Here is a 5,486-nt window from a genome sequence, read left to right as displayed (position 1 = left end):
CAAGTACTTATCCTGGTCTCCCATGGGGTGCAGGGCCCAAGGACTTGGGCCATCCTCCACTGCACTCCCGGGCCACAGCAGAGAGCTGGCCTGGAAGAGGGGCAACTGGGACAGAATCCGGCACCCCAACCGGGACTAGAACCCGGTGTGCCGGCGCCGCAAGGCAGAGGATTAGCCTAGTGAGCCGCGGCACCAGCCCATTTTTTAGATTTTTTTGACAGGCAGAGTGGACAGTGAAAGAGACAGACAGAGAGAAAGGTCTTCCTTTTCCGTTGGTTCAGCCCCCAATGGCCGTTGCGGCTGGCACACTGCGCTGATCCGAAGCCAGGAGCCAGGTGCTTCTCCTGGTCTCCCATGCGGGTGCAGGGCCCAAGGACCTGGGCCATCCTCCACTGCACTCCCGGGCCACAGCAGAGAGCTGGATTGGAAGAGGAGCAACCGGGACAGAATCCGGCGCCCTGACTGGGACTAGAACCCAGGGAGGATTAGCCTAGTGAGCCACGGCACCGGCAAGAAATGCATTTTCATGAACACCAAAAGACTAGAATATTCATAGCTCCTTATAATAGACTTACACTGGAAACAGACCTAATATTCATCAGCAGTAGATTGATAAATATACCACAGTATATTCAGAGATAAGAATACCACATAGCAATGTTTCTTGGGTATTATAGCTGAAGAATTTGTTTTTAGGGACCCAAAGGTGTGAAACCTTTCTTTCCCTTCATAAGAAGCATGGCTGACACTCCTGCAAGAAAAGACAAGTTAACAAGGGAAAAGGGTAACAAATTTGATTAAGGTTTTATGTGACACAAGAGCCTTCAGACACGAAGATTCAAAGACCAGGAAATACCTGTCTATGGAATCCCAGGTAGAAATATGGCATCATGTAGAAATGGGTCATCTGCATCTCATATTGGTGTCACTGGGTTTGACTCCTTTTCTATACTTCAAATTCCAACTTCCTTCTCATGCCTAGCCTGTGGGATAGCAGGTAGTTCTCAAGAACTTGGGTCCCTGTCACCCTTACAGAAACCTAGATTGACTGCTGAAATCTTTACTTAATGTATGCTAAACTGATCTTCTGTATATAAAGAGAATCGAAAATGAATCTTGATGTGAATGGAAGGGGAGAGGGAGTGGGAAAGGGGAGGGTTGCGGGTGGGAGGGACGTTATGGGGGAGAAGCCATTGTAATCCATATTCTGTACTTTGGAAATTTATATTCATTAAATAAAAGTTAAAAAAAAAAAACACCTAGATTGAGTTCTAGGCTCTGGACTTCAGCCTGGCCTGACCACAAATGGAAACTCTCTGCCTCTACCCTCTCTGTCTTTCATATAAATAATAAAACAGATTTAAAATTTTTTGAACAAGAAATATGATTAAATAAAATGTTATAATCTAATGATAATGGACTTGGAGCAGAAAGCTTGTCCAGAGTTACTTACCTTGACTCTTGGCTTGTCGGGAACAGTAACTGGGAACTGCCATCTGCTCCTGTCTCCGCCGCCTTCTCCGTCTTTGCCTCCTAAGCCCTAGCCACCATGTGTGTGTCTCCATCCATGTTGGCCAGGCTGGTGTCAGATCAGCAATGCCTGCTGGGAGCTCTACTACCTGGAACATGGCATCCAGACTGATGGCCAGATGCCAAATGACAAGACCATTGGGGGAAAAGATGACTCCTTCAACAATTTCTTCAGTGAGATGGGGGCTGGCAAACATATGCCCAGGGCAGTATTTGTAGACCTGGAGCCCATGGTCATTGATGAAGTTCACACTGGCACCTACCACCAGGTCTTCCACCTGCTCATCATAGGCAAGGAAGATGCTGCCAATAACTATGCCCGTGGGCACTACATCATTGGCAAGGAGATAATTGACCTCTTCCTGGACCAAAATCAAAAGCTGGCTGACCATTGCACAGGCCTGCAGGGCTTCTTGGTTTTCCACAGCTTTGGTAAGGGAACTGGTTCTGGGTCCATCTCCCTACTGATGGAACCTCTCTGTCGATTTCGGCAAGAAGTCCAAGCTGGAGTTCTCCATCTATCTAGTCCCCCAGGTTTCCACAGCTGTGGTGAAGCCCTACAACTCCATCCTCACCACCCACACTACCCTGGAGCACCCTAACTGTGCCTTTGTGATAGACAATGAGGCCATCTACAACATCTGTCATAGAAACCTTGATATCGAGCACCCCACCTACATTAACCTGAACCTCCTTATTAGCCAAATCATATCCTCCATCAGGGATTCCCTTTGATTTGATGGAGCTCTGAGTGTTTATCTGACAGAATTCCAGACCAATCTGGTGCCCTACCCCTGAATCCACTTCCCTCTGGCCATATACGCCCCCGTCATCTCTGCTGAGAAAGTCTATCATGAACAGCTTTCTGTAGCAGAGATCACCAATGCTTACTTTGAGCCAGCCAACCAGATGGTGAAATGTGACCCTCACCATGGTAATACATGGCTTGCTGCCTGCTGTGCCATGGGAATCGTAGTTCTCAAAAGATATCAATGCTGCCATAGCCACCATCAAGACCAAACGTGGCATCCAGTTTGTGGATTGGTGCCCCACTGGCTTCAAGGTTGGTATTAATTACCAGCCTTCCACTGTGGTGCCCTGTGTAGACCTGGCCAAAGTGCAGCGAGATGTGTGCATGCTGAGCAGCTATGGCTGAGGCCTGGGCTTGCCTAGACCACAAGTTTGATCTGATGTATGGCAAACGTGCCCACTGGTACACGGGGAAAGGGATGGAGGAGGGAGAGTTTTTTGAAGCTCGTGAAGACATGACTGCCCTAGAGAAGGATATGAGAAAGTTGGTGTGAATTCTGTTGAAGGAGAGAGTAAAAAAGAAGGAGAGGAATACTAGCTTTTCATTCCTTTGAGCCCTGCAGCATGTCATACTCACTGAACTTCAGTTTCAACATTAGCTGACAGCCATTAGATTTTTCTGGTTACATTGTCTTCACTCAACTGTGATCATGTCCTGTCTTTTCCATGTGTCCTGTAAGATATTTCCATCATGTCTGAAAGTAAAGGCTTTAAGAGAAAAAGAGATAGGTAGACTCTTTTGGTCTAACTATCTGAAGGTTTTATTACCTACTATTAGACAAGATAAATCAGAGAACTTAATAGTGGGGGAATGTTAGGATAATTTTTATTTCTGTGAACTGCCTTGGGGAAAAGGAATTTTGATTACTAAGAATCAATTACAGGTGGAGGAGAAAAAAGGGACAGGAGACAGCACAACAGGAAAAGGTCAGAGAGACATCTTCTAAGGCCTTTTCAAAGTCCTTTCTTTCAAATTATACGCTATGGAAAAGCACTATAATTGGGGTATTATTTTCTGAACTCCAACATGTTAGAATACAGATTGCATGTCCCATCCTCAGAGCTTCTGATTCAGCAGATAAAGATGGGGGTTCAAGGGCTGATTCAGAATTGTAGATTTTTTAAAAATTTTATTGATTTATTTAAAGGCAGAGAGAGAGAGAGAGAGAGAAAGAGAAAGAGAAAGAGAAAGAGAAAGAGAAAGAGAAGAGAGAGAGAGAGAGAGAGAGAGAGAAAGAGAGGTCTTCCATCCACTGGTTCACTCCCCAAATGGCTGCAATGGCTAGAGCTGGGCTGATCTGAATCCAGGAGCCAGGAGCTTCTTCCAGGTTTTTCATGTGGGTGCAGGGACCCAAGCACTTGGGCCATCTTCTCCTATTTTCCTAAGCCATTAGCAGGGAGCAGGATTGGAAATGGAGTAGCCAGGACTCGAACCAGCACCCATACAGGATGCTGATGCTACAGACAATGGCTTAACTTAATTTGCCACAGCATCAGCCCCATGAATGTGCATTTCTAACAAATTCTCACAATGCTGAAACTGATGTCTGGGGGTATGTTTTAAAAATCGTTGAACACAAAATGATAGCAGACAATCTATAGTCCACACAACAATATGTGTGAATCTCACAACCTTGATAGTGAAGGCAGGTAGCCAGACATTGATATTAAAGTGAAAAACAGGCAAAATATGTTCATCTGTGACTACACATTGGGAGAAGTATAATATTAGGACAAATTAGTCCTTCAGTATTGGCTCTGATATGTTTTGGGATCTAAGTTCTTCTTTCATACATTTATAATGTATTGTATATACAAGGATACTCCAAATAGCTCATGGAAATGGAATTAAAAGTTTTTAAAAAAATTGAAAAAGATTGAAAATTTTCAAAAATTTTGAAATCTGTACACATGAAGGGGCTTCATAAAGTTCGGGAAAATTCATATTATGAAAAAATATTCATACATTTCAAATGCATTTTGCACCCAAATAAGCTCATCCTTTAATTTCAATTTCATGAACTTTTGAAGTATCCTTGTATTGGCATATATATTATATGTACATATGTAAAAGTCAATAAAATATATAAAAGCTCAAATAATCCACCAATTTCTTCCAGATTAAATCAAATGACAATAATGTCGATGAATTATTGCCTCAAATATGTGTCCATATAACTAAAAGTCAGGTTGTAAGCCTCAGCCAAGGATTTTTGATTAATGAAAACATACTGAGAGGTGCACTCACACCTGTCTGTTTCTGTTCTTGATCTGATCAGGTAAAAGCTGTTCCAAGTGTACCTACTGAGCCCAGCAGACATAGTGTCATCTGCGGTCTGCACACCTCAAAGTGACTCAGCTACAGGCTTTCCACGCTTTTGCATTATAAGGACGTGCCAGGTGGCAGTTTACTATTGCAGCTTTAAAAAGAAAAAAAGAATTGATGGATGGCAAGAAGGAAGCAAGTAAAGGAGGGAAATATTCCAAGAGTGAAGAAAAAGAAAAATGCCTTTAGGCAGAGGTAGCACCATAGAAAGGTCCTTCATAAGGAATTTGTGAACACAGAGCTCAATCTTGAAAAGCAGAGAGAGAGGACATGCTTTATTGCTCTTCATGCCTCTTCCTTAGTGGGTCTGCCCTAATAGTGCCCCAAACTAGACTCTGAAGGTGGAAAAAAGGCTCCTAGGAGTTTATTACCCTTTATACTCTGCTGCTACTATTGTTTCCCTTTCAGGGTCATTCCTCTTCAAAGCCAGGTTAACAAGACAAAAGTAGATCTTTCACAAGGTTAACGCAGCTTTCACAAGGAGAAAAGAAAACCTTCCATAAAGACCCTAAATTCTCTCCATCCACTTTCTCCGGTGCTCAGTAGTTTTCACTGGCCTGAAGGTTAACCGCCTCCAGCTCCGGAGACACAGCATCGCTTTGCCTCACCCTCAGTCCTCTGTGCATCTTTCCTTTATGTTTTCAAAGATGGCCTTATCAGACCAGGTAGTTATAATAGAGTAATGATGAAAGGAAAAAAAAAAGTGCCTATATGCTTGGAGCTTAAGAAACATCTCAGAAAAACTTAAACCACAAACAAAAATAGAAAAAGAAAAATACATTTGAGGTGCATACTTGCCTCATTTGCTCTTTTTCCTGGC

At 43.4% G+C, this 5,486-nt stretch overlaps 1 pseudogene; it reads left to right on the top strand.

Annotated features, from left to right (window-relative positions):
* Positions 1–1,634: 1,634 nt before the first annotated feature.
* Positions 1,635–2,878, top strand: LOC100339000 (tubulin alpha-1B chain pseudogene; annotated as a pseudogene).
* The last annotated feature ends 2,608 nt before the right edge of the window (positions 2,879–5,486 follow it).

The sequence above is a fragment of the Oryctolagus cuniculus genome, chromosome 7, assembly GCF_051225735.1.
Source record: "Oryctolagus cuniculus isolate XC-2025 breed Fujian yellow rabbit chromosome 7, ASM5122573v1, whole genome shotgun sequence".
Taxonomy (NCBI): Eukaryota; Metazoa; Chordata; class Mammalia; order Lagomorpha; family Leporidae; genus Oryctolagus; species Oryctolagus cuniculus.
The sequence above is the reverse complement of the archived record's forward strand: the minus strand, read 5'-3'. Positions and strand labels throughout refer to the sequence as shown.